Source organism: Vombatus ursinus, unplaced genomic scaffold, assembly GCF_900497805.2.
Source record: "Vombatus ursinus unplaced genomic scaffold, bare-nosed wombat genome assembly UNPS02014163.1, whole genome shotgun sequence".
Classification (NCBI taxonomy): Eukaryota; Metazoa; Chordata; class Mammalia; order Diprotodontia; family Vombatidae; genus Vombatus; species Vombatus ursinus.
In genome coordinates, this window is record NW_020953941.1 from 743,488 (window position 1) to 753,844 (window position 10,357).

The 10,357-nt window shown below is 37.7% G+C and overlaps 1 pseudogene; it reads left to right on the forward strand.

Annotated features, from left to right (window-relative positions):
- Positions 1 to 356: 356 nt before the first annotated feature.
- LOC114041029 lies at positions 357 to 4,494 on the forward strand (annotated as a pseudogene).
- The last annotated feature ends 5,863 nt before the right edge of the window (positions 4,495 to 10,357 follow it).

Genomic DNA, 10,357 nt, shown 5'->3' on the forward strand with positions numbered 1-10,357 from the left:
GGCTGAAAGTTCCTTCCCCAAGTTTCCAAACTTTAATGCAATTACTATAAGTGCTTGATTGACTGGAAGAGACACAGTTAGCTTTAAGTATAGGTGTGAATAAGGAGCTTGGGGATATAGACGAATGGAGCCCCAGAGTATTGCTACCTGCATTGCAAAAAACCTTTAGTTCCTGGAGAGATTTTAAGAGGTGATAAAGAAAACAGTTTGAGTTCCTTTCCTGGCAAGGATAAAAATCTTTTGTAGCACCTTTTCTGGAAGGGAGCCTTAAGACAATGACTGGGCAGTGATTCCAGATTTAATAGAGCTCTTTTGGGTCTCCATATTGGAACAAGCAGGCACTGCAGCCCTCAAAGAGCTTGTGACATCTCCACTAAGCAGCTTCGACCCAGAAGATGACATACTGGAACTGACATTATTCTGCTAAAGTGGCTGTGTAAGTTTTCAACACTTTTTTATGTTTCACTGTTCCTCTCTCCGCTAGTAGTGTCAATATTGTCCCTGAGAATATAAATATATGTGTATCTGTCTTCTTGGGCAATTAAGACTGGACAAATACTTCCAGGATCCAAAATCTAGGTAAGAATTCCATCTGTGACCCTGAAAAAGTTTTCTGAGAATTTTTACCACTGTCTAGCTGTCAGGACTAAGAGGAAATTTTGAGTCATCATTGTTATTCTTATCTTTTTATCATATTTAAGGATTGGATGTGCATAGAAATATTGCAGGGATAAGCTGCTGTCCTGTTATCATTCCCTTGTCTTCAGTGTTCTCCCAATCATTGCACAGGTGGAGAAAATATTTTGCTCTTATGAAGTCAAATAGAAGAGGATATACAATCATTCTTTATGCTATTAGTAACGTTTGTATTGCCATGTGCCTATAAGCATATTACACAGATTGACAATTCCACAGGAACAATAGAATGATGAGGAACACATGGCTTGTAGAAACAGTTCACACAGGAATGAAAATTTGTCTGTGGAGCAATTATTTAGTCTATCAGTCTCCACAGTCAGGATGATTTTGACAGCTCTCTAGCTTTGCTTCACAAGCTGAAGGACCTGGAGAGAGATTAGTGAATTTTTAGAAACTCTAGATTGGTTATCCTCCCTTTGTTTCTCTTTCTTGTCACCCTTTAACCTTTGGTGATGCTTTTGGCACAGGGAAGGAGTTAGAAGTTGTAAACTTCAAATAGCTATTTGAGAGCAAGGCCCTTTTATTGTGGTTCAGCCCCAGGGTACCTAAAATGGAGATAAGGAGATATAGAAAGCTCAAAATATTTCTTATGAAATCATGAAAATCATTCTTTTTTCACCAGTTTCTTTTTCCTCTTCCCTCTGACTAGAAGTAATCACTTTCTTCCCACAATGTTAATCATTTGCCTCCTTGGAATCCTAAATTGGGACTATATTCCACTTGCTCTCTGTTTCTTCCTGGTTCTATCATTTCAGAGGTTAATTTGCCATTGAGAAAAAGTAATGCCTGGCTGAAGTAATTATCTCTATAAAGAGAGAAGTGCGAGGTAGGACAGAAAGGAAGGAGAAACTCTAGAATATAAAAACCAAAATCTGTTATTGCATAGATAACGGGGAATCATTGAAACATTGGGAGAAGGGAGAGAGATGGCAGAAGCAGTGATATTGAACAATTTATAAGTTATCACTTATCACTAAGAACTTATCTACTAGTTTTCTGAATGACTATTGTTTGCTCATTTGTCAAATAAGTCTAATAAATTTCTGTGCAAGGATAAAACTCTTCTGTCTCTGTCATCTGCCTTTGCTTGCCTATCAATCACTTTGTCTTTCTGTGTGTCTTTGTGCATGTATCCTTCTGTCTCCTTTGGCTATTATAACATATGTATGCATGTAGGTAGGGTTAAGTGTATATGTATGAATGTATGTATATGAATAAGTAGGTATTTTTTTTGCATTGTAGTGGTGTAATTAGAGAAGGTATCATTATTCTTATTCCATGTACATATTGGGGGAATTGAGGCATAACTAGGTTAAGTAACTTGTCTATCCCCTCAAAAAATTAGCAGATTCAAGAATCCTTGAGTATTCTTCCAGATTCATGCTATTTCCTCTATTTCACACAGTATTAGAAAAGATAGAGTGCCTGCTAATCGCCAACTTCATGTTTCAGAGGAAGACTTCACTGACCAAGGAAGAGATTCTTTGACAAAGAGAGTATCTGCTTCTGTAATGCCCCAAAACAAGTTCACAGACATTTCCATTTTAATCATTCTGTGCACTTAGTAGGCTTTCAATAAATATTTGATGTTTCACAGACTCACCCAGGAAAGGAAGATTTTATCTGTCAAATATTATAGATCCCCAGAAACTAAAAAAGGAAAGATATAGGGAAGAAAAATGAACTTACATTTTTATTTGGAAGAGCTAGAATACTTCCACTCATTTTCCTTTAAAATGGAGAACAAGGCATATCATATTTTAGTTAATGAATATGTTACACAAAAAAGCAATATACAAAATTATATTTTGTTGAGAGAAAGAAGAGGACTAAAGTGGAGCATGGAAAAAAATGTATATACATGTACGTGTTTCCATGTCTCTGTATCTGTATCTCTCTGTCTCTGTCTCTCTCTCTCTGCCTATTTCTCTCTCTCCTCTCTCTCTCCAAATATATGTATATGTATCTAAATATATATATATAATATATGCATATGCATCTGTGTGTCTGTGTCTGTATGTGTATACTTGTGTGTATGTGTGTGTGTATGTATGAATGGAGATAGAAAGAGGAACCACTCTGAAATTGGGTTAGGGGAAGAAAGAGAGAAAGGGAAAAGGTGGGAAGACACATAAGATAAGGAAAAAAGGAAGATCAGATGGTTCAAGAGTTTGATTGTTGTGGTAACTATTTACAGTTCCCCATCTAAGTTCACAGGTTCACAAATTTAAAGCTGGAAGGGATGCTTGAAATCATCTAGTGAACCTTCCTCATTTGCAGATGGGGAACCCAAGACTCAGAGAGATTGAGGAATCTATACTAGATCACAGGGTAAGTCACTTTAAAAAGTTATGTCCCCTAATTAGCCCTCTACCCCTCTTTTCAGATTGTAGCCTTGCTGACAAAAAAAGCCATCTCTAAGTGGAATATGCCTTGATATGTCCTGGACTGAAAAAGAAATAAGCAAAACATCTTCTAGTAGCTGGCCAGTAGCCTGGGGGAGACAGTGACTGGAGTGTTTGGAGGTAAAAGTAAATTTATTGGCCTAATCTTAACAAAAGCAGTAAGTGATATAGGTGGTACTTGAACCCAGTACCTCTGACTCCAAATATAATGTTTTTGTCCGATATTGTGCCCTTTGGAGAACTGTTTAGAACTCTAGTGCTTGGCTCATGGTTCCATATAGAGGACTTGAACACATTTCTTCCTTAGTCCAAGGCCTTCTTCTCTCCACTATTTAAACACTGCTTCTCACCTTACAATTAGTAATCTCTTAATATCTTTGTTCAATTGATTTTTTTCCCATGATGCTTGTCTTTGAACTTCGTCTTTTAGGTAATTCTCATTTGGATCCATCTTATATCCACAGAAGTCATGAAAATACAGAGCAATGTGACTGAATTTATCCTCCTTGGGCTGACACAGGACACAGAAAAGTGAAAAATTGTATTTACTGTTTCCTTGATTTTCTACCTTGTGACTATTTTAGGAAACCTGCTCATTGTTGTGACCATTAAGACCAGCCCCACACTTGGATCTCCTATGTACTACTTCCTGTCCTACTTGTCTTTTGCAAATGCCTGCTTCTCTACTACTACAGCTCCTAAGCTCATTGTAGACAGTGTCTCCAAGAATCAGACCATCTCTTTCAATGATTGCATTAACCAGGAATTTGTAGCCCATTTTTTTGGCTGCATGGAGATTTTTCTCCTCATCCTCATGGCCTATGACCGCTACGTGGCCATCTGTAAGCCATTGCACTACTTAACTATCATAAGTCATAGGGTCTGTGGCATGTTAGTGTGCTTGGCCTGGGTGGGCTCCTGTATCCACTCCACAGCTCAAATCTTTCTTGCCTTAAGTTTGCCCTTCTGTGGCCCCAATTTGATTGACCACTATTTCTGTGACTTACAACCTTTGTTGAGACTGAACTGCACAGACACATACGTGGTAAATCTCCTTATTATTTCCAATAGTGGAGCTATATGTATGGTAAGCTTTGTATTACTGATCATCTCCTATATTGTTATCCTATACTCCCTGAGAAATCAGAGCTCAGAAGGGAAGTGCAAAGCCTTATCTACTTGTATCTCCCACATCTTTGTGGTCATTATCTTCTTTGTACCCTGCATATTCATATACACTTGACCCCCAACCATTTTCCCTATGGACAAATTGGTGTCTGTATTTTACACAATTGGCACCCCATTACTTAACCCTTTGATATATACTCTGAGGAACAAGGATGTAAAAGATGCCATGAGGAAGTTATGGGGGAGAATTACAGGAACTTAGATGAGTGACCACATGAGTGAGCAAAGGGTATGTGAAAGGCTGAAATCAACTCTTTTTAGAGACAAATCATTTTTGTCCACCAGGCTGGGCATGCCTGAGGATAATTTTGGTATTTATGGAGAAATATATACAACTTTATCTCCATGACTTTGTGTCCAGATCTTCTTGGAAGCTGGAAGACTGAACTTGACAGGATTGATCTTTATTCCAGGGTCAGTCAGGTAGGGATATGAGATACTAGGAGGAACAATTGGATATTTAAAGCCAGCATGGTGCTCTCTCTTTCTGTGAGTGTGTGTATGTGTGTGTGTGTGTGTATGTGTGTGTGCATGTGAAGGCATGTAACATTAGAGTTAGAACAAGGAATGAGAGAGAGAAAGAGAGAGAGAAAGAGAGAGAGAGAGAGAGAGAGAGAGAGAGAGAGAGAGAGAGAGAGAGAGAGAGAGAGCAGAACTATATGAGATGATACTACTCAAGGACAGAATTTGTTAACTCTTACTAGTCCCTGTCTCTTTCTTTTTTCTCTCTTTCTTCATTGTTGATGGAAAATATCAATATCTGTTGCTGTCATGGTGGGGGATGCCAATTTCCTCTCATTTTACAAGTGCCCTTGGGTAATCTTTGAGTTACTTGAATACTGATAAAACATTTTTCCAACTCTTCAGAGTCATTGTTTATAATGTAAATAAAGATTACCCTCTGATGTCAATTGAGTTTGTGTTCTTCAAGGATCAAAGGTATTGGACATTGTGTTATCCATTACAACAAACTATGAAATAAACAAACAAAAATAAAATAAAATAAACACAAAGCATTAAAAATCTGTTGTAACAGTACAGGATGTGGTTTTCTTGTATATGCTTACCTTTGCAGCAACCAAATAGCTTTTCATATTGTGATAAATCTAAAATCCATTCCATGTAGAGTATCATGTCGTTATAAGCATTAAAGAAGGTAATAAAATTGTCATTCATGTTCATAGCCTGAATAATTTAGAGCTGGAAGGTAACTTCAAGACCATCAAGTGAAAATGTCTTCATCTTACCAATGAGAAAACCAGGAGAGTCACATGTTAGTATATGTTGGAGGAAGAACTTAAACCTCTGTCCTTCCTTTTCAAGATTGTCAAGTTTTGCCTCTGAGCCCTCCCAAATCTCTTTGAAAATGCTGTATCTATCATTTTCTTATGAACTTCAGAACCTCTGAGAAGGTCTGATTTTGTGGGTAGTAGGCTCAACTCAGAGGGGAACTCCCTTCTCAGGCCCTTTCAATCCACCTGAAAATACAACTCCAGATGTTGTTTTAGCACTTGCTTACGTTGGAGGAGTAGAGGGCCATCATAGGATGGCATCTAAGCAACCTAACTCACCAAATAACTAGTGTAGATGGCTATGTCCATGTGTTTGCATGTGTGTTTGGATATACATGTGATTCTATATATGTTGGATAGTGTTTCTGCATATTTATGTCAGTTGTGGGGAAGGGTTGACTAGGGGATTGGGAGTGTAAGGGATAGAGTTTAGGGGAAACTGAGGTGATATGCAATCACAGTGCATATAGAAGATCTGAATTTCAACAAACATTTCTATGTAAAAATGTATAAATTGTTTCCTGGTGGCATTAGGTTATTGGGAAGAGCTGAATGAGGTGATTGAGCCAGATGGTACCTAAGGTCACTTTACCATTGAAATCTATAATCCTGTAATCCTGAGACAAAAGCGTTCCCTTAAAATCTCCCATGATTTTGGGGAAAAGTCTATCCTATCCCCATCAATGGTGTACTGAATATCACTCAAGCAAGCTATCGATATTCTACTATTAAATTTTCAGTGTGAGCATATAAACCTCAGAAGTCTACAAATGCTATAAATCACATCTTAATTCATTCTTTTTTCTTGTCTAGATTTAATAAGGTCATGGGAAAATATTAATACTGCAGATTAAACTTAAAATTGTGTTGTGCATATGTATTTTATTTTTCCCAGAGTCAGCTAAGCATTTACTAGCACACTGCTGCTCCATCCAAATCCTTGAACCTTGAATTTTATCATTAATTAAGGCTTCCCACAATAACCTCCTTAAGTCTCCATTCCAAGGGTTTTATAGAAAGCCCCAAATATAGCATACTTTGGGATAACCTGCCTATTTCCTAGAAGTAAAATTGTGAAGAATGACATGTGATGAGAGAGGGTTAGGGGATGGCCTTCTCTATGGCTTTCTACCTACTCCACTCTCGTAAACATGTCTGATGTCAAGCAGTTCTGTATGTTGGAGAACAAGGGTTTTCACTTTCCATTTGGAGAACAAGGGTCTTCATTTTCCATCTCTACCCATAAGTTCTGAATCACTCCAGATTATTAAAAAAGCAATAAAATTCAAGTGTTGATCATAAGCTATTTCTGGTACTGGCCTTATTAGTTTCCTGGGAGGGAGGAGAAATTTTTTATCTTAAAACTCAACTGAAATGAGGAAACATCCAACATTAGACATGAGATTATCAGAATGACACATAGGTCTGCTCTTCCTTTTCATAGAATAGACTGCACTGGAATATCTGTTTTGGCGGCTAATAATAATAATAATAATGAGCAACTACTGAGCTTAGGATTTGCAAATCATTGTACCAGACTCTATCCACTGTGCTACCTAGGTCCCTACTATAAAGTTCTCTTTCAAAGTCAGATTACTGGATCTGAGTGGGGAAGAAAGACATCATCTGAAACACAGACAGTCACTGAACTGCCTCCATGGAATTTTCTTTTCATCTTCAAAAGAATGAAATAAATGTAATCAGATGAAACACAAGAAATGAAATGTTAGTTAGCTAGTTAGTTAATGAGTGTCATGGGAAAAAAATCCTGTTTGAATGTCAGGGCTCAAATAAGGTCCTTCATTTATACCAGAATTGGATATCTATGCCCTAAGCACCAATTTGTGGTACCAAAGTTGATATTGTCCTATAGTCTCTTGCTTGATCTCTATGATTTTCCTGTCTTATCATCAGTCTCTGGTAAGAGTGGAAAGTGGAGAGGACAGCTGTTCTGTCTTGTCCTGCACATCTGCCTACTCTCCAGTACCCTATAGGAAGAGGAGAAACATTGTCCCATTATATTAGCCTCTCACCATTCTGGGGAGGGGAGGAGAAGCATCATGCCATTAAGTTTCTAGCCTTATCTACTGACTTAGAGAAAGGAGAGTATCAACCCTCCTGTTCCAAGTTCTTACTTGTCCACAAGAACTGCCCAAGGCTCTGAAAGGATAGTTCATGATGTAACTGATATTGACAATCTCTCTAAACTTTTCACTTAATAATTAACAAACTCCCCATCCCAGTGATGCTGAACCCTTGTAGGTCATCATCCAATCCCCATATCCTACCTCCCATTACTTGATTTCTTAATCCCATTCCTCTCAACCCATGTCCTACTGAAGTCTCAAATAAAAGAAAATGCTCCCTTTCACTGTGATCTCTGGAAGGCCTGCTCCATAGGTGACAAACTTGTGTTCATCTTAAATAGCTTTCTTTCCAATTTCTTCCACTTTCTGTCTCTCACAGAGGCCTAGTTACCTCCTAATAACACAGCTTTTTTTGATCACCCTTCCCAGTGTGGGTTACAATATCACTCATTCCCCTTGATTGATCAAGGTAGGGGAATTTTTAATATTCCTTGTTTCCCATTACCATTTCCATATTCTCTTATACCACCATCATTCAGTAATTCTATCTCCTTTGAGGTTCGTGCAATCCTTATTTACCACCCAAAAGAAGTCTTGGTAGCTGTTCTCTGTAGCTATCTCTATCTCTATATCTATATCTCTATGGATATCCAAGACACAAATGTTCCTTCCTTAATGAGTTTATTGCCTGACTTACAGTCTTTTCTCTTGCCTAACTCCTGTCCTTATACTAACTGACTTCAATGTGCATATTAATACTTCTTCAAATAGCCTAAGCTCACAGTTGCTTAACTTACATCCCATGGTCTACTCTTCCACCACACCATAGCTGCAAAGAAATATGAGCATGTCTCTGATACCATAAATGTAGTACTACCATAGCTATGAATTCTGAAATCCTCTTATCTATTTATGATCTATTGGCTGTCCACCTGTACCTCTGCCTTCCCATATCAAACCTTGCTTTTCATCCACAATGTGATCTTCCATCCCTTGATCCCCTCAGTTCTTTCCCATCCCTGTACTAGCCATGTTCTCTTCCTTTCTACATATCGATCCCTCAGTGAACTAAAACTTCATTGTTTTAAGTCCCTTGACCCTTTATCATATCAATAATTATACCTTGCAAAACTTCAACCTTGGATTACCTACACTATCTATTACCTTTACTCCAACATATATGGTCCTCAATGTCTTTCAACTCCCATCATCCCACACTAAATCTGTTGATAATGGTCATCAATTTCACCTTTGCTATATTTCTAGAATATGAACTCCTCTCCTCTGATACTGGCATTTACCAGATGTAGGCACTCATCTCTTTCCTATATTACTGCAATAAATTGCTGATAGGTTTTCTTGCTACAAAAGTCTGTCTACACTCCAGTCCATCCTCCCCTCAATTGTCAAAATTTTTCTAAAAATGCAAGTCTGATCATGTCTTGGAAGCCCCCTACTCAACAAACTCTAGTGATTACCTATCTCCACCCAGAAAGATAATATCCTCTGTTTGGCATTCAAAGCCCTTAACCTACTCTCTACATATACTTTTCCAATTCTCTTGCATATCACATCAACTTTCCACATACTCTTCAATTCAGTGACACTGGCCTCTTTACTGTTGCTCAAACAAGGCACTCCATCTTTTGGCTCTGGGCATTTTCATTGCTAATCTTCCATGAATTAAATACTTAGGCTCCTTGTTTCTGCCCCCTGTATTCATTAATTTCCTTCAAGTCCCAGCTAAAAGTTCACCTTCTTTAGGAAGCCTTCCCTAATTCCTCTTGCTTTTCATGCTTTCCCTTTGGTATTTATTTCTTATTTATCCTGTATGTAATTATTTTCATGTTGTCTCCCTCGTTAGGCTGTGTGTTCTTTAAGGGCAAGAACTGTCTTTTACCTTTCTTTATATTCACAATGCTTATCACAATGACAGGCACATAGCAGGCACTTAATAAATATTGCCTGACTGACTAACCATAAAAGTGGAGAGTGAAGAGACAGGTCATATTCTGTGTTCTGTTACTAACTAGATGCATGATGTAGGCAAAGCACAATTCCCCTCTAGGCCTCAATTTCTTTCCAAACAAAATAATTGCATCAGAACAACTGCTGTGGGCTCTTCTGTTTCAGTGGTTATATGAACATTTTCTTCCAATCTACTCTAAGTCAATTAAGTTGGAAAATAGCAACAGATGCTCCTGTTGCTTCATGTCCCACCACCAATGTGTTACTGTCATCTTTTCTACTATTTCCCTCAAATGTACTTAGAAATGGTTCAATTAGCCTAAGAAATAGACTCAATAGAATATGTGATCAAAGAATCACAGATTTAGAGTCTAGATGGACTCTAGACATCATTTAATCTAATTTCTTCCTTTTACAGATAAAGAAATTGAGACCTAGAGAAGCAAAATGATTTGTTCAAAGTCTCATAGGTATCAGAACTTGGATTTGAACTTAAGTCTTCTGGTTTAAAATCTTGACCTCTTTCCATTGAAATATACTGCTTCTCTGCATAGGAACTCTGTCTCTTAGGGGAGAGGGAAAGGGAGAAGAAGAGAAGGAGTTCACAAATATGTTTACAATAAAAATAAAAATTAATGATAAAATATTGTTTTTACTATTGTTAAATATAATTACAATACTTAAATTTTGTGGATTTAGTCCAGTATATGTGATTGGT